The following is a 20,208-nucleotide window of genomic DNA, read 5'->3' on the forward strand; positions in this document are numbered from 1 at the left end:
TCTGGTGATTACGTTTTGGTTGCACCAGCAGGAACCAGCAACTAAAGCAAACTCTGAGCGAGGTGTGGAAAAGTTTTGACCATGTCTATAATGAGAATAATGAGTGAATAATGACGCACCATCAGTGAGCGCAGGAACGCGCTGAAGACATCTACAGTGGATTAAATAATTTTCCTCCACAAAAACATGTAGACCTAGCCTAATCTCTGTGAGCAAAGGTTTTTCAAATGATAACTAAATATTCATTGAGTCTTAAAGTCATAATGTTGACAGAGTATTTACGCTAATGTTGGCATTATTCTTTTATAAAATAAAGCAAATCCAGCGGAGCCTTTATCTTAATTTCGTTATTGCCAAATACCCATCTTAATTTAAAATTTATCTTAATTTAATTTTTTTTTTAATGACTCGTTTTTATTGGTGCGTTGGTCTATTTATAGGTTAAATGAGCCCATATGTTTAGAATGCTGAGATGTTACGATGTTACAGAGGACTTATTTTATTTCTTTATTCCAACTTCCAAGTGGTCTAGTCTACGTTAGTTATGAGTAAATTATGTTAAAACATGAATAAATTACTCATTGTTGACAAAAGGCAAAAGAGCTGTGTGCGTGCGCACATTTGAATAATGTCGGGCTGTAAACAATATGCAATATGGATAAACAAATGATAAAGATTGGCTTATTGAATATCAGATCCATTTCTACGAAAACACTTTTTGTAAATAATATGATAACTGATCATAATATAGATGTGCTCTGCTTGACAGAAACCTGGCTAAAACCTGATGATTACATTATTTTAAATGAGTCCACCCCCCAAGATTATTGTTATAAACACGAGCCGCGTCTAAAAGGCAAAGGGGGAGGAGTTGCTTCAATTTATAATAACGTTTTCAGGATTTCTCAGAGGGCAGGCTTCAAGTATAACTCGTTTGAAGTAATGGTGCTTCATATAACATTATCCAGAGAAACCAATGTTAATGATGAATCCCCTGTTATGTTTGTACTGGCTACTGTATACAGGCCACCAGGGCACCATACAGACTTTATTAAAGAGTTTGGTGATTTTACATCCGAGTTAGTTCTGGCTGCAGATAAAGTCTTAATAGTTGGTGATTTTAATATCCATGTCGATAATGAAAAAGATGCATTGGGATCAGCATTTATAGACATTCTGAACTCTATTGGTGTTAGACAACACGTTTCAGGACCTACTCATTGTCGAAATCATACTCTAGATTTAATACTGTCACATGGAATTGATGTTGATAGTGTTGAAATTATTCAGCCAAGTGATGATATCTCAGATCATTATTTAGTTCTGTGTAAACTTCATATAGCCAAAATTGTAAATTCTACTTGTTACAAGTATCGAAGAACCATCACTTCTACCACAAAAGACTGCTTTTTAAGTTATCTTCCTGATGTATCCGAATTTCTTAGCATATCCAAAACCTCAGAACAACTTGATGATGAAACAGAAACTATGGACTCTCTCTTTTCTAGCACTTTAAATACAGTTGCTCCTTTACGCTTAAGTAAGGTTAAGGAAAACAGTTTGACACCATGGTATAATGAGCATACTCGCACCCTAAAGAGAGCAGCCCGAAAAATGGAGCGCAGCTGGAGGAAAACAAAACTAGAGGTATTTCGTATTGCTTGGCGGGAAAGTAGCATATCCTACAGAAAAGCATTAAAAACTGCTAGATCTGAATACTTTTCTTCTCTTTTAGAAGAAAACAAACATAACCCCAGGTATTTATTCAATACAGTGGCTAAATTAACGAAAAATAAAGCCTCAACAAGTGTTGACATTTCCCAACACCACAGCAGTAATGACTTTATGAACTACTTTACTTCTAAAATCGATACTATTAGAGATAAAATTGCAACCATTCAGCCGTCAGCTACAGTATCACATCAGACAGTGCACTATAGACCCTGAGGAACAGTTCCACTCATTCTCTACTATAGGAGAGGAAGAATTGTATAAACTTGTTAAATCATCTAAACTTACAACATGTATGTTAGACCCTATACCATCTAAGCTCTTAAAAGAGGTGCTTCCAGAAGTCATAGGTCCTCTTCTGACTATTATTAATTCCTCATTGTCATTAGGATATGTCCCCAAAACCTTCAAACTGGCTGTTATTAAGCCTCTCATAAAAAAGCCACAACTTGACCCCAGAGAACTAGTTAATTATAGACCAATCTCGAATCTCCCTTTTCTGTCCAAGATACTAGAAAAGGTGGTATCCTCACAATTATATTCCTTCTTAGAGAAAAATGGTATATGTGAGGATTTCCAGTCAGGATTTAGACCGTATCATAGTAGTGAAACTGCTCTCCTTAGAGTTACAAATGATCTGCTCTTATCATCTGATCGTGGGTGTATCTCTCTATTAGTTTTATTGGATCTTAGTGCTGCGTTTGACACAATTGACCACAACATTCTTTTGCATAGACTTGAACACTTTGTTGGCATCAGTGGAAGTGCATTAGCATAGTTTAAATCGTACTTATATGACCGCCATCAGTTCGTAGCAGTGAATGAAGATGTATCATATCGATCACAAGTGCAGTATGGAGTACCTCAAGGCTCAGTTCTAGGGCCGCTACTCTTCACGCTTTATATGTTACCCTTGGGAGATATCATCAGGAAACATGGTGTTAGCTTTCACTGTTATGCTGATGATACGCAGCTCTATATTTCCTCGCAGCCCGGTGAAACACACCAATTTGAAAAACTAATGGAATGCATAGTCGATATAAAAAAATTGGATGACGAGTAATTTCTTACTGCTAAATTCAGAAAAAACAGAGGTGTTAATCATAGGGCCTAAAAACTCTACTTGTAATAACCTAGAACACTGTCTAAGACTTGATGGTTGCTCTGTCAATTCTTCGTCATCAGTTAAGAACCTAGGTGTGCTACTTGATCGCAATCTTTCCTTAGAAAGCCACGTTTCTAGCATTTGTAAAACTGCATTTTTCCATCTCAAAAATATATCTAAATTACGGCCTATGCTCTCAATGTCAAATGCAGAAATGTTAATCCATGCATTTATGACTTCAAGGTTAGACTATTATAATGCTTTATTGGGTGGTTGTTCTGCATGCTTGGTAAACAAACTACAGCTAGTCCAAAATGCAGCAGCAAGAGTTCTTACTAGAACCAGGAAGTATGACCATATTAGCCCGGTCCTGTCCACACTGCACTGGCTCCCTATCAAACATCGTATAGATTTTAAAATATTGCTTATTACTTATAAAGCCCTGAATGGTTTAGCACCTCAGTATTTGAATGAGCTCCTTTTACATTATACTCCTCTACGTCCGCTACGTTCTCAAAACTCAGGCAATTTGATAATACCTAGAATATCAAAATCAACTGCGGCAGATCCTTTTCCTATTTGGCGCCTAAACTCTGGAATAACCTACCTAACATTGTTCGGGAGGCAGACACACTCTTGCAGTTTAAATCTAGATTAAAGACCCATCTCTTTAACCTGGCATACACATAACATACTAATATGCTTTTAATATCCAAATCCGTTAAAGGATTTTTAGGCTGCATTAATTAGGTAAACTGGAACCGGAACACTTCACATAACACCGTACTTTCTACATCATTAGAAGAATGGCATCTACGCTAATATTTGTCTGTTTCTCTCTTGTTCCGAGGTCACCGTGGCCACCAGATCCAGTCTGTGTCCAGATCAGAGGGTCACTGCAGTCACCCGGATCCAGTACGTATCCAGACCAGATGGTGGATCAGCACCTAGAAAGGACCTCTACTGCCCTGAAAGACAGCGGAGACCAGGACAACTAGAGCCCAGATACAGATCCCCTGTAAAGACCTTGTCTCAGAGGAGCACCAGGACAAGGCCACAGGAAACAGATGATTCTTCTGCACAATCTGACTTTGCTGCAGCCTGGAATTGAACTACTGGTTTCGTCTGGTCAGAGGAGAACTGGCCCCCCAACTGAGCCTGGTTTCTCCCAAGGTTTTTTTCTCCATTCTGTCACCGATGGAGTTTCGGTTCCTTGCCGCTGTCGCCATCTGGTTTGCTTAGTTGGGGTCACTTCATCTACAGCGATATCATTGACTTGATTGCAAATTAAAACAGACACTATTTCAACTGAACAGAGATGACATAACTGAATTCAATGATGAACTGCCTTTAACTATCATTTTGCATTATTGAGACACTGTTTTCCAAATGAATGTTGTTCAGTGCTTTGGCGCAATGTATTTTGTTTAAAGCACTATATAAATAAAAGTGACTGTAAACGGGTTCGGGCTTTAAAAAAGCTGTCAATCAAAATGTACTTGTCGGGCTCGGGCCGAAACCTGTCGGGCTCGGGTCCTGTCGGGCCTAACTTTTAAGGCCCGATTACAGCTCTAAGCTCAATGAAGTTGGAATTTGTGGCTCTAAAATGGGCTGTAGCTGAAAAATTCAGAGAGTATCTGCTGGGCAATAAGTGTACAGTATATACGGATAACAACCCTCTTAGTCATTTGCAGACAGCAAAGCTGGGGGCACTGGAACAAAGGTGGGTAAATCAGCTTGCAGAGTTTGATTTAGATATCAAATACAAGCCTGGACGCAATAATGGCAATGTTGATTCCTTGTCTAGACAAAGTTCCACCCCTTTGGTGGAGCTGGCTTCGTTTGCAGTTGTGCCGGAACAAATACGGCAGTCTGTTACAGATCAGGGTCAGGTCTGCAGGGTTAATAATGTATCTGTCTTTCCCAGACCATTGAAGGAAAATGTGGGTGTGTTGCAGGAAACTGACCCTGCCATAGGAAGGTTCATGGTATACTGGGACCGCAGGCAGCAACCAACATTACAAGAACGCTCTCTCGAACAGCCAGAGCTTTTGGAGCTAGTCCGTCAATGGGAGAAGTTGGAGAAAATAGATGGTGTTTTGTATAGACGATTTTGGCCACAAGAGGGTCATAAGGAAATCCGACAGGTAGTGTTACCATCTGCCCTTAGAGAGGAGGTTCTTACCTGCCTTCATGATGACCATGGCCATCAGGGGATGGAGCGAACTGCAATGGCTAGTAAGAGCACGTTGTTATTGGCCAGGAATGTATAGGTATGTTGAGGACTGGTGTAGGAAATGTCAGCGCTGTACCCTCTCGAAAGTGGTTAGACCGAAGGTGCATACATTCATGGGGCATTTGATGGCTGACCGACCCCTTGATATTGTAGCAATCGATTTTACATTATTGGAACCATCAACTAGTGGAATGGAAAATGTATTAATCATGACAGATGTGTTTTCAAAATGTACCCAAGCAATCCCTACTAAAGATCAGACTGCTAAAACAGTGGCCCGTGTATTAGTGGAACGATGGTTTTATTTGTTCGGTGTCCCACGACAGTTACATTCAGATCAGGGAAGGTGCTTTGAGAGCCACCTGATAAAAGAACTCTGTGAAATCTATGGTATTGCAAAGACTCATACTACACCATATCATCCTCAGGGGAATGGTCAGTGTGAGCGGTTCAATAGAACGATGCATGACCTGCTGCGTACACTCCCTGCTGAAAAAAAAAGAGACTGGCCATCTTACTTGTCACAGTTGGTGTTTGCATACAATACCACAGAACACCAGTCTACAGGTTACTGTCCTTACTTATGTCCTGATGTTTGGACAAGAACCACACTTACCGGTAGATTTTATGTTAGGACTGGAGGACTATGGCCCAACAAATGTGGACTGGATAGTTGACCACCGAGATAATTTGGTAAGTATTTTCAATAATGCCCGAACCCGTCTTCAGAAGGCTGCAGCTCAGCGTGCCCGTGTAAATGATGCTAAGGTGTCACACATGACATTAAGGGAAGGCCAGTTGGTATAAAAAAAGCACATGATCATCAAGGCAGAAAGAAAATCCAGGATGCTTGGGACCCAACCACTTATCAAATTGTTCGATGTCCCGAGGGGCAAGGGTCTGTATATTCTATTATTCCAGGTGGAATAATAGATGGTGGAAAAGTGAGACAAATACACCGTAGTGAGTTGCGACCAGTTTATGTCCCATCAGAAGGTCGAACCGAAAGTCCAGGACTATTCCCTTTAAGTGAGGATCCTGAGGAGCAGAGAAGGGATATGATAGTAATGTTATCAAGTGAACCTGGTGTGCCTGCAGAGAATGAGTTATGCATACCACTTCCAGCAGAAGAAGGTAATCCTGAAGAGCTGACTTTACAGCCATGTCGACAACAGGAACAGCCAGTGCAGCGACAGGTGGACCTAGTAAGGCGGACAACCCGGTCCACAGCAGGGCAGCATACAAATCCACATAATCTTCCTCAGTCAGCCGTGTGTAGAGAAGTCCATTCAAATGGTTATATCTTTCTCCTGAGAACAGAGCTCTCCAGTGTTACAAACACCGTGTTTTTTCGACCATGGTCATAGAAATTTGATCATCGGGACGTCGATTTAAAATAAGGGGGGTGTACTGTAATGGGGTGGAGGTAGCATTAGTCGTGGCTCCATATTAGGCATGCTTGGGACTACAAATGTTTTGGACTACAGATCCCATGAGTCCAAGTACTATAAAGGGGAAATCAAATCTTCTGGCCTTTCTCTTTGTGGGACCATGTGCTGAGTAGGAGAAACTGTGTGGTATGTTTCAACACTTGGTGATAATGAAACTAGTCGTTGCCTTGTGAACATTATTAAAGTAAATTGTGGAAGTAAGGGTTGTGACTCATGGTTATGGTTAGTGCAGTCCATTTTAATGTGTGTTTGTTTGTTTGTTTTATAGTATGCTTAAAGGATATATACTGGTGGATGCCTCAGAAATTGAGTAGATTCATTCATTAACACAGGTACTTATTTTAATTGAATATTGGAGTACGTGAAGTTTGCTTTTTTATTGTTAGGTGTTTTTAATTCTGTTTTTAATTCTAATACTTTAAAGGGGCAATCATGAATTGTATTTTCTTTGTTTTGCAGATGATGCATGATTGCTGTTTACTTTTATCTAAAATATTGGTGGGTTAATGTTGGGTTGTAAGATCGTGATTTGAGTGTACTCTTTAATAGTGGAACTGCCATTGTGTGGGATTGGGGAACCCTATGGTCTATAGTGGGTTAAACCTTTGTGTTCTTTTCGTTTCTTTGCCACTTCTTATTACCATTTGTGTTTAATAAATCTGTTTGTGCTTGCAAGGAAACACACTGTGGTTGTTGCCCTTCTTTTACACCTTCCCCATTACTTGTAAGGCCTGGGGAGGGTTACATAAGGTTAAATTAACTGTTGCTTGCTGTAGGCAGGTCTGTCTTTTCTGTGTGTCTTTTAACTGTTTAACTGTAAGTTTACTTTAATATTTTACTACTAAATCCTAATCTAATCATGCAAACTATATATTGTTGGAAAGGTCTAAGACTCAAAAATACATATTTGTTGATGATTTTGCAGAAAGATAAATGGGATTCAGAGGAGATACTACAGATCAAATAAAGCTCCTCCAGGGCCTAATGGAGTAGCTACTTTGTGGAGGGGCCAAAGGTGCTGCTGCTAAATGAAGTAGTAAGCACACAGCATAAGAAAACTCATCATTTTATTGGAATTTGGTTTAGTCATTTTATAGGGAAGGTAATGACAAACTGATAACAATGTTACCACTGCCAATACAGAGTCCTGATTATTGCAGGGAAATTCCACAGAAAAACAACATTTTGTGATTCAGATATGTCTGTGTCTTCACCTCTCTTTTAGGATGCCTTAGCAGAACGGCCAAGCAACCCATGCATCATCACTGTAAAAACTAAAGGTGCCTCAGGTATCCTTTTGTGTACTCCAGGAACCTTAAAATTTATTTTAAGTGCCTCAAAGCTCTTTTTCTCATAATAGGGTTCCTGGAAGAACCATTATAGTCTTTGCAGTTCGTGCAGGAACTCATGGGATCCTTGAAGCACTTTGTTCCCAGTTCTGAGGTTCTGGAGTCACCCTTTCATTACACTGAGACCTCAAAGTTCTCTGGAGGTTCCTGGAGGAACTCACATTTTAAAAAAGGGTTACTGCAAGGTCTGTTAACATTTAAGTGGTTCCTGGAAGATCTCACTTGTAAAAGCCAGCATCTGGAAGAACCCAGAGAAGTGACAAAAATTAAATGTCTTATTATTATTTACTTTTTAGGAATGTGATGGAACAATTAGTTTTGTGGCACTTGCATGTGAAAAAAAAAAAAAAAAAACCTAAATGGTTGAACAAATCTTCACACTTGTTCTGTCAAAACATAAATAAATTAAATAACAAAAGGACATACAAAATCTTCTAAACAGACAGAATATCCAACTAAAATGTTACAATTATTTCTGAAAACCCTTCTCAGCAATAGGGAATATATTCAAACAGAAAGGCATCCAGTGGCTACACCATGTTTGTTATTGTTATTTATGAATTTCCTCCAGACTTAAATAGCTACTGCAATAACTAAAAATACTTTTATTGAAATAGGCTAAATGTTAAATCATTTGAAGGAGGATAGTTCACCTTGAAACTTTAAAGCAAATATTAAAAATTTTAAGTAAATATGACTAAACGCATTAAATAAAAAAAAAAAAAAATCTCTAATTATAACAATCGGTACAATAGTAATATTTAGATTTTTTTCCCTAATGAAATAAGTTAAAATTATTCAGAAATAACTGTTCAGCCGTTGTCAAGAAGAAGAAAATGCATGAGGCTTGGCGTCCTGGCGCTCCTGCTGTTTGCTCGCGTGCACGTGCCTGCGCATGGAAGAGCGATTTCAAATACAAAGAAGTAACGGCTCCTTTCCTCAAAGAAAGAAACAACCGCTGCGCAAGGTGAGTAAAGGCTCCGAAATAAATACACAGATTTATTATTTGTATACTAATTCCTACATTGACACATTAAACTGTTTTTTTTTTTGTTTTTTTTTTAATGTTACTATTAATTACATTGTGTCTAAAATTGAATTGAATTTATTAATTTAAATTGTATCATTGTTTTAGGTACATGAAATGTTTTTTTAAAGTTCTAAGATAGTCACATCTATTTGTTTATAATTTTACCCAGGTGTAAATGTTTTTTTGTTGTTATTTGTTTATAGCAATATTAACACTGATGTGTCCATGAATGGGATTGTGATGTGCAATATTGACTATTTAAGGTGATTATGGATATTGTTGCTTATCAATAAACTATGTTTTATATGCATTTGTTTTATTTTTTCAGTTTTTTTTTTTTAAATCATTAAAAATGTCAATAGCAGGAAAAATAAATAAGGGGTGAAAGAACTGAAATTAGGGAAATGGTGCCTTGAAGCACCCCAGGTGGTTCCTGGCCATCCTAATAAAAGGGTTCCTCCAGGAACCATTGAAAGTTCCTCAGAGAACCACCCCCATTTAGAGCGGTGCCTAGAAGCTCTTTAGAGGGTTCCGCCGGCGTGGCGAAGTGAAGAACCCCAAAAGGTGCCTCCAGGAACCTTTAGTTTTTACAGTGTTGTGGGTAAGGATATTCATGTCTGCTCTTAAATATTTGAAAGTGCTATCTATTTTTTTTTTTTTTTTGATAAAAAAAAAAAATGTATTGTCGTAATTTACATGTTTTGCAGATGAAAGAAGAAACTAAATATCAGTGGATGAAGTCACAGTAATCCACATCATCAGCTGTTCTCTGGTTGCTCTCAGACTCTAGATTTTATCCAGAGGTAGGCCTATGTTTGACAAAGTTCTTTGTCCATTTTATAGTATACTTATATTTGAAATGCCATGCCAAAGTGACATTATACATCTTTTGTGTTGCCACAGGAGCCTGCAGAATGTAAGTAATTTTAATTTATAAAGCACATTTACAAACAGCACAAAACTGACCAAAGTGCTGTACAATGAATGGCTAAAAAGACAAAAATATAAACGCATAGATTGAATAATAATAATTATATAAAACATTAATAAAAATAAAAATAAGCCTTCAATATCATGTCACACAACACAGAAATACAGAAAACAAACAGAGGTACCAGGTTAGGGAACAAGGAAAGCCAAGGAATAAAAATGAGTTTTTAACAAAACAAAAACAATCACCTCTGTCTTGTCACTGTTTAAGTGGAGAAAGTTATTAACAATCCACGTTTTAATGTCTTGGAGACAGGCCAGAAGAGATTGTATGGAATCCCTAGATTTTAGAGGCAAGTACAACTGTGAATCATCTGCATAGAGCTGAAAAGAGATGTTATGCTTCCTTATGATGTCACCCAGTGGGAGCATATACAGGCTAAAAAGCATAGGACCCAAGATGGACCCCTGAGGGACCCCATATAAAACAGAAGCAGAGGATGAGGAGAACTTGCCAGTAGATACTGAGAAAGTCCTATCATTGAGATAGGAACGAAACCAAAGTAATGCAGTCTCCCTAATGTCCACCTGCTGATCAAGGCGAGTAAGGAGGATGTTGTGATCGATAGTGTCGAAGGCGGCACTAAGATCCAATAATATCAGGATGGCACTATCACCTGAATCTAGTGTAAGGAGAAGATCATTGGTTACTTTGAGCGGAGCGGTTTCAGTACTATGAAATGATCTAAAACCTGACTGAAAAGGCTCTAGTATATTGTGAGTGGTCAAGCAGCTGGGAGCAGCTGTGACAGAACGGCTTTTTCCAAAATTTTAGAGATAAAAGGAAGCTTAGAAATGGGACGGTAGTTATTTAGGAGTTTAACATCGAGCAGAGATGTATAGTAACGAAGTAGAACTACTTCACTACTGTACTTAAGTACTAAAAGGCGGTATCTGTACTTTACTAGAGTATTATTTTTTTCTCCTACTTCCACTTTTACTTCAGTACATATTTTCTGAGTTTAATACTTTTACTCCGATATTTTTTTATGTGCTGCATCGTTACTCGTTACAATTATAATAATGTTATGAATCATTCCATTACAAACCACTGCCAGAACTGTAGATGGCAGGTTTGATGAAGCTGGCACATCATTGAGCGAATCAAGCGATTAAGAAGACTGCGCATGCTGACTGAACTGTTGTGAAGAGAGAGATGAACACCGAGCCGATCCAGATAATGACTCGTTCACGAGTCAAGAACCGGTTGCATCGGTTTTCGGATGACCAGTAACGTTAGTTCTTTCTGACAGTTCGATTCAATAAACCAGTTGAAGAAAACAGTTCACCGATTCTTTTGCGCTCGATTCTCATTGGCGTTGACTGCTCCTGGGCTCATAACATTAACACAGAATCAGTTCAGAATCAATCACCAAAAGAATCAGTTCGGTTCAGACGCTATAGCTGAGTCCCAATTCGCCTACTTATACTACGACCTAAAAGTATGTACTTTTTTTGTGAGGAAAAAGTACATACTTTTGAGTATGTAGCAAAAGAGCATGCATGTTCTGGGACATACTTCGATGATGTCATGCAACGTGAACGACAACTAGTTGCCTAGTTATGCACACCACAACTGTTAACGTTTCATTCATTCTTTATGTCCAATAAAATTTTATTTACTATTCCCATCTTTTTTTCTCATCGTTTTTTTTCACAGTACATATTACAATGTGTTCTTCTACCAAGTTGTGGAGTGAAGAAGCAGGGCGGTGTCGTCATAGAACCAAACGCAGGTCGTTTGTGAGGCGGCTGGTTCTGACGTTCATGTGCAATGTGTGTAACGAAATAAAATATAACTTTAATTAGGGTTAAACATTTGAATTCTTACACTTAAAAGCTGAGGGCTCTCACATCTCTTCACATCAGTTCAGTCAGTGTACTGTTTGAGTCAATGAATTACTCCGGGATATTGGTTTGTTTTAACTCAGAGGGAGTGTCAGACACATTAAACAAGTTAACAGCTTAATTCATCTGTAGATTAATGCGTATTGGAGACGCGAACCGTTTAAAACGATTCAGTTCGATTTGGTGAACGGTTTCAAAAAGATCCGGTTTACATCGAATGATTTGTTCGCGAACCGGATATCACAAACTGCTTTGTTTTTAACTGTCTTACAACAGACACAGAAGAGAAGACAATGCTGAAAGTCATAGTTTTTGCTATTTTTGGACCAAAATTTATTTTCGATGCTTCAAAAAATTCTAAATGACCCTCTGATGTCTTACGGGTTTGAAAGAACATGAGGGTAAGTTATTAATGACATCATTTTGCAAATTGGGCTAACTAACCCTAGTAACCGTTTTTTGTTTACAAGAAGTTACAGTCAAAGGAATTGTGATTGTCCTTTAGGTTAATCATTTGAAATAGTAAAAACAATATGTTCAAACTTTTGACTACTTTCTTTAATAGCTACATAACACAATACTTCTACTTTTACTTTCAGTACTTGAGTAGTAAATTTTAAAATAGACTACTTGCAATACTTAAGTACAAAAAATGTTGAATACTTTAGTACTTCTACTTAAGTGTGGTGCTTAAAGAGCACTTCTACTTCTACTCAAGTCACTTTTTTGATAGAGCACTTGTACTTTTACTCAAGTATGGGTCTCTAGTACTTCCTACATCTCTGACATCGAGATCATGTTTTTTGAGCAGGGGCTGGACAACCGCATGCTTAAAACATGTAGGGACAGTGCCGGATGCAAGACATCGATTTAAGATGACCAGAATGGAGGGACCGACTACATCAAAAACATCCTTTATAATAGAAGAGGGGATAGAATCAAAAGATGAAGTAGTAGGTTTCATATGTGATAAATTCCTCAATTCAATGAGAGAGATGGGCTGAAATTGGTTAAAAGTAGCCAGTACCCCTGAGCAACCAGGTGGAGTAGCAGATGAGGTGGGAGTAAACACTGATCTAAAGTTCTCAATTTTATTAGTAAAAAAACTTAAACTCCTCACAGGTATCAGTAGATACATCAACAACTGGGGAATTTGAGGGGTTGATGATAGAGTTTATTGTACTAAATAAAATTTTAGGTCTGTTTGAGTGTTTACTGATAAAATCAAAGAGGTGCTTTGCTCTGGCTATTTTTGCTGCTGCCTGAAAAGAAGCTAATGCAGATTTAAAAAACAACAATGTGGGTTTAAAGCAGAAAAAAGGGCACAAAACAGTACAACATTCCACCAAAACTGCTTTGATTCCTGTCGGACCTGAGTGATTTCCAGAATCCTTGGAAGATTTAAAGGTCATTACACAAACTCCTTTGTTACTCACTCTTATTCTGTTGAAATCTTGTACATTTGGCACAACTCTGTAAACTCAGCTGCTGGCTGAGACAAACCGACTGTTCCTCTCTACCAGGTAATGTTACCTGCTGGCAGGAAATAATAGCAGAGAGCGAGGAGGAGGAAGGACTGATGTCCGAGTTCTTCATCCTTTTGCAAATGTTGGCCAGTATCGTGATGTCAGATATCGCGTTTGTATAGTGACTTGGCTATTGTAAACTTTATACGTTATAATTAAAATATGAAATTCTAGTCCTATTCTGAATTTAAAAACAACCACGGAGCTAATATGCACACCTTAGTGTTAGTTTATGTATGGCAAGTCATATCGTCATCTTAATATATCAATGTTTTGGCACATCGCAGATTTTCCTTCTATCATGCAGGCTGTCCTTACACCCTTGCTTGCTTCATTCCTTATTTGGTCAGTTGGTTGTTTGCTAGGATTGCTGAATGTGCGATGCAGTGAAAGACTAGGCTTAATTTAACTGAAGTCTTTGATAAGGAGGAAGTGAAATGTCATTTATGTTCCAAGTTCATTTCTTGGAACATAAATGTCTTACATGTTCTATTTAAAGTACCTCAGCAAGATGCATTTTGCTAATGTTATTTGGCAGCATATTGATTATTTTTCGCACAGTAGCTGTAGAATGCATGTATCCTTTTTATCTTGCTTAATCTAAAACAATGATTCAAAAAAAAATATTTTTTGAGCGATGTCCCAATGTTGTTGTTTTATCTACACTCCTTTTGTTTAATACAACAGTGGTTTGACAAAATATTGGATATAAAGAAATAATAATAAATGAATTAATATTTACCATTTTATGTAAGAGCATTTATTTCAGCTTAGAGAACAAAATATCACTGTGTCTATGACCAAACTGTCCTAACAAGCCCTCAGTATTGCATTACATCACCCAAGATGACACCAAGAGCTTCAGAAGGCCAACCCCTCACTTCCAGGGAAATGGGTCTTTCTGTTTGGAATGTTTACAACCAAGAGTTATTATGATTAAAGGTACACTGTTAACGAACAGAAAAGTAAAAGGTTTTTTTTGTTGTTTTTTTTACTATAGATTCACCATTAAATGACAAAGTTATCATTAAAGGGGGGGGGGTGAAATGCTATTTCATGCATACTGAGTTTTTTACACTGTTAAAGAGTTGGATTCCCATGCTAAACATGGACAAAGTTTCAAAAATTAAGTTGTATGATTGAAGGAGTATTTCTGTTCCAAAAATACCTCTTCCGGTTTGTCACAAGTTTCGGAAAGTTTTTTTCGAGTATGGTTCTGTGTGACGTTAGATGGAGCGGAATTTCCTTATATGGGTCCTGAGGCACTTCTGCCGGAAGAGCGCACGCTCCCGTATAGCAGAGCACTGAGAGCACAACAGACTTCACTGATCAGTGCGAGAGCGTCGCCAAATGTCACAAAAGGAGTGTGTTTTTGGTTGCCAGGGCAAGACAACCCTGCACAGATTACCAAAAAAACATTAAGGACCAGTGGACTGAGTTTATTTTTACAGAGCATCAAAGGAGTTGTGCAAGTGTTTTTGTTTGTTCCCTGCATTTCGAAGATGCTTGTTTTACAAACAAGGCCCAGTTTGACATGGTATTTGCGTATTGTTTATTTCTTAAGGATAATGCAATCCCAACGAAAAAGGGTCACGATCGTGTGTTGGATCCGCATGCGGTGAGTAAAACTGCTTCAAATATCTCTGTGTTGTTAACTTAGCTATCGGCGCGTAAGCACATCAAGTAAACAACATGCGATGTTGTCATCAAACTGCACTTTCCACATGTACAGCTTAAAAAAAAAAAAAAGACGACCTAAAGTGGAACTTAGTCATTTTCCAAAACCGCTAAGCAAATATATACAGTTTCAATACATACCACATAGAGACGTCCTGCTGTAGTCGTTGCTGCTGCTGCTCTCCTTCAGTTTCAGCCTCTGGATCTGATTCTGGATCATAAATAAACGGCTGAATCTGACTGTTAGCCATGGTTTGTTTTGGATGATGGTTTTGTCCTCACGGTAATGTCACAGCTTCCAAACGCTCTCAAAGCAAAAGCCTACTCTCGCTTGTGATTCTTTAGCTCCGCCCACACGTCACGCCTCCAGCGGCTCATGTTTTTCCGAGAAAAAAAAAATCGGTATTGGTATCTTTACTATCTTTCTCTTATGAATATAATAAAACTAAAGACTTTTTGGAGTTATGAAGAATGCAGTACTTATGAAGAATCAGTATCTCAAGATTAACAGGAGATTGAGTGAAAATGAGCATCCCCCCTCCCTTTAAATTACATAAAGTGTCCTGTTTTTTTTTTTTTTTACTATAGATACACCATTAAATGACAGAAGATTTCTGTTTTATTTAGTGGACACACTGAATTGACAGAAAATTTCCGTTTTTTTATTACGGGACAAAGTCCGGGTAATGAGCTGCCAGTACTTTTTCTGTTATTTTACAGAATTATTTCTTAGACTGTATATAACAACACTAACCTGCGCCTGTATAAAGTTATACATTATATTAGTCTTCATTCTTCAGTGAAACTAACACAATGGCGCAGGTGGAGTTCACACAGACACATTCAATGCAACATTTCAATTAAACATATTCATTTACATGTTACATGTTATCTTACTGCACTTCTAAATATATTTGTCTGCTCTATCTTATTTAAAGCGAGTAGAATGGTATAACAAGTTGTATCTGACAAATATTATTAACATCTTTAATATGTGAATACCGGAAATGACTGATGGCATGAGCGGGAAAATCAACATAACATAATCAACATAATGTAACTAGATTATTTACCTCCACGTCCTGCATTCAGATCGTTTACTAGGCGTTGATTTTCTTTACTTACACCATAAAACCAACAATAAATGTGTGTTGTTTAACACCCCTATTTAACCCCTGATGACTGTTTGGCCCCAGATAATATGGGATTTATGTGTGTGTGTGTGTGTGTGTGTGTGTGTTTTATTTAATAAATAAATAAAATTAAATCATTCTAGCGGAGGCTATTCTTAAACTTGGACGTAATTATTGAAGTACAAATCCAATCAAGCGCGCCACAATCTCTAAGTTTTCTTTAATTGAAAAAAGATAGCATTTTCATTCATCCAAAGGCTAAAGTTGCAATAATATTTTAGTTCAAAACTTTAAGAAAAAAAAAGCTTGATTGACTGACGCTTTCAAATGTAATTCCAGTTTTAATTTCACAGTATTTTCACCTAAATTACACGTGTCACAATTCTATGATGGTACAATTTACTCAGGCTGAAGACATTTTTTGTATGACATTAAAATTATTTTTAGAATAGTTGTACATAAATAGGTTAAGCAAAACAATTATTTTTATTTCGAAAACTTTTTAACTGCAGGCAGACTTCGGCCTAAATTATGGTATACTGTACAAATATTTGGAACTTGCCTTATTCTGTCTATTATTTTCTTAAAGAATAAACAATAATAAAAGAATAAACATTATTTTCTTAAAGAATAAGATAAGGAATCACAATTGTTAATTGGCTTGTGACTTCCCTGAAAGCGGCACCATGCTCAAAAAAAGCAACAACTCATCGTTGGGGATATGTGTGTAAAAGATAATAATAAATAAAGTATAACAGAAAGTGCAAACGCGGAACTGAAAAGACCAGTACAAAAAAAATCAAAATAACCAAGTGGGCCACTCTAAGGTATGAAATTCCAGGGCTGAAAATGAGTCCCACTCCGGCCCTGAGTCAGAGTGATTTTGAGAAGATTTGCCTCAAGAAATCTACTTCCTGAATTCTTGGTCCTCTCCTGAATAAAACGCTTCCAAACTGTTTGGGGGTTTCACACAAAGAGCATTTTAGATTTAAATAGACCTACAGATTACGCATTATAGATCACTAGCAGGTTGTTTAAACAACAACAAAATTGTATTTTACACATATTCGACAATCATAATGGTCTGTAGGTTATATGCTAGTTTATGATACAGTCAACAAGTTTGTGGATATTCTGAATAAAAAACAAACAAATGGAAAAACTAATTTAACATGCTACATCTGTTATGGAAAGATGCTACGTAGATTTAATTATTTAATAATCTTTTTTGTATAATTACCATTGTCCACTGCCATAATATATCACAAAAAATAAATAATAATAATAATAATAATTCAAGCATATAATCTTGGGGGCCCCCTTTGGCTCTAGGTATAGCGTTAATCAATTGAAACCAGAAAAAAACGAAATTCCGCTAATCAAAGGTAAATCTCTAAACTCACTCAACACTGATTATTATAAAACAGAAACCCACTACACAACATAAACCGATCAGAATTGCTGATATTAGTTTTATACCCCAGTTACTTTCTTTATAACACTTCACGTAGACACTTATATTTTGCACACACACTTTATACTTCACTCTACTCTACTTTTTTTTTTTTTTTTTTTTTTTGCAAATTAAAAGTTTAGGAAAGTTTTAATATAATACACAATAGTTTATTGACTCACTTGAATTGGAGCTTTGCATGTTCTATGAGATTCGAGAACTGACACAAGAGTGAAGATGCCCGCCCAGATAAGTCCCACACACCTATATTCTTAGCTTTAGCGTCTCCTCTCTTGCTCTGATTCGAGAACTGAACTCTGTTCCCTGGACTTGGAGGAATAGCCTCAGAGCACAGAATAAGCAAGAGACAGGAAGAAACATTCTCAAATAGATTATAGCATACTTCCTCTGATGTTTAGCAGGCTGTGCCAATGTATAGGGAACATGTTTCTTAGTAAAATTAGTTGAAAGGCAGCATCGTTGGCAATAAAAGAAAAAAAGTTAAATACTAATTAAGACTAGCGATAAGAAGAAATCTGTTTTCTCTGTTTTGAACGCTATGATAGTGTTGTAGCTGTTTTATTGCTGTCTCCACCTACTCAACCCTAAACCTACCTCTTACAATGCAGTCATTTCTGCTATTCTGCATGACAAAAATTTCGCAATATTGATGTGCCTAAACTCAAAGACAGGGGAACTGAGAGCATTTTCGAAGTTTTAATCATAGGTCACATGAATGAGTCAAAGGAAACAAGACCACCCTGGGCAAAAGACGTCTCTCTGATTCAAGTATTTTAAGATCTGATATTGGTGTAAGATACTTCTCTTTTTCTGTAGTTCTGCACACTCCATAGGTTTTATAAATGTTTCTCTGACTCATCGCAGAGAGAGTTAGCCTCAAAATGGACTAGGTTGACCACCCGTCCCGCGTAGCGCGTGCGCGCACAGCGTTTGAAGCCCAATTCATGCGTCCCGCAAATTGAGACTGTGTCACGCATAATCAATGCTTGCTCAAAAAAAGTTGATCGCTCTATATCCTCGAGCCCCAGGCAGCCTAACGAACATTAGGGGAGAACCTGGGCGAAAGTAACAAAGCGATTTTCTTCGAGCCTCTTTCTGCATTTGCATTCCCAGCTTTGACAGCATGTTCAGCATGCAATCCTTGACGGAGCTGAGAAATATGTGATTTCCTCATCGTTTCCGGAAGTTAGGTCCGTAAAACTGTTTTCAAGTACAAAAAGTAAATTGTTGAAGTGGTAATATTTTTTTATTAGTCGTGTTGTTTTTCTTGTTTCATGTGTCAAAGTAATGATCAAGCTACAGGTTATTTAGTGCTTTAACACATCCTAAAGTTTGCATTTTACATTTTTTTTTAAATTAAATCGAGTTTAAATGTCAGGAGTTCCTGTCGGGACGAAAGTAACAGTTGTTACTTTTGTCCCGCTACAGTGACAAAAAGTATTTATTTTGTTCCAGTGCAAGCTATATTGTGAATTTCTGTGTCTTGCATCATTTCTTACAAATGTTTGTCATATTATACCAAAAGAATATGTCTTAGTGAGGGTCAGAAAGACAGACAGAGGTCTGGTTTTGTCCAGATGTGTTTGAGAGGGTGTATCTGGACATGGAGGAACATCTCTCTCTGGGCAGCTGCTACGTCACATTTATATTTAGGTTTTAGCCGTATCTTAGCCTTTACACCTCCACCTGTGAATTTGCAGTGTTTCCAGATGTTTTAATGCACATTTTCAATTCATGCATAAAAACAACTGGATGGAAACATAAATAGGCCTACTGTTACATTATGTTTAGAGTTTTTTTATTATGCTAATTTGATTAAATTTCTATATGTGCATTCTGTAGAATTTTTTTATTATTATATAAAAATACATTGAAATTTACAATAAAAAAAAAATAAAAAAAAATAAAAAAAGTCAGGGTTTAAGACATCTGATGAAACTTAAACTTAAACTGAAAATGAAAATATGAAAATGAAATTTAATAATTTTTTTGCAAAGATATAGGACAAAATATGTTTGCAGTTACTTATTAACAAGGTCACAATCAGGTATACTTAAGAAAAATAAGAGTAACAGAAAAAAAAAAAAAAACTATCTTATATTGTTGTGTTACTTTTGACCCACCTGTGTGTTACTTTCGTCCCAAACGAAAGTAGCAATGTGCAACTTATGTTCAAAGTGAAATTATACTGAAGTCTTTCTACATTTCTACAAAATACCACCTGGTATTGTTAGACCACACTTCTGAGTTACTGGCCACAGCAGAAATATAGCTCTGTATACAACATTATCATTTAAAATGAAGTTTTTCTGAAAAATGGTACTTTCGCCCCTGCTCTCCCCTACTTGACAGTTCAGCACGCTACTGCGATCTTTATTATTTCTGTTAACGTTTTTCCTACATTATATTAAAATAGGCAATAAAACAGTTTAATATTTGACTAATTTACTGAGGTGGCATCGTTGTTAACTTACAAGAAATGATGATAATTTGGTGGATAACTTAAATTTTTTCCGTTAAAAACAGGTAGTGTATTCTGATGTAAAATTAACAGTCGCCTGAGGACGCTCAACAACCATCTGAGCTCAAAACGCTGCTTGAGCAAGTGTCAAGATACTAAAAGTAATAAATAGCCTACATAATTATGAACGTGTTTAT

The 20,208-nt window shown here is 37.1% G+C and overlaps 1 long non-coding RNA gene across 1 annotated transcript in view; it reads right to left on the minus strand.

Annotated features, from left to right (window-relative positions):
* LOC128011119 (uncharacterized) overlaps positions 1-17,864 on the minus strand; it is a 28,075-nt gene extending 10,211 nt beyond the window's left edge. The window contains exon 1 of the long non-coding RNA XR_008182470.1: positions 17,712-17,864. This is a non-coding gene — a long non-coding RNA (uncharacterized LOC128011119). The remainder of the gene's footprint in view (positions 1-17,711) is intronic.
* Positions 17,865-20,208: the final 2,344 nt, after the last annotated feature.

The sequence above is a fragment of the Carassius gibelio genome, chromosome B23 (genome assembly GCF_023724105.1).
Source record: "Carassius gibelio isolate Cgi1373 ecotype wild population from Czech Republic chromosome B23, carGib1.2-hapl.c, whole genome shotgun sequence".
NCBI classification, from domain to species: domain Eukaryota; kingdom Metazoa; phylum Chordata; class Actinopteri; order Cypriniformes; family Cyprinidae; genus Carassius; species Carassius gibelio.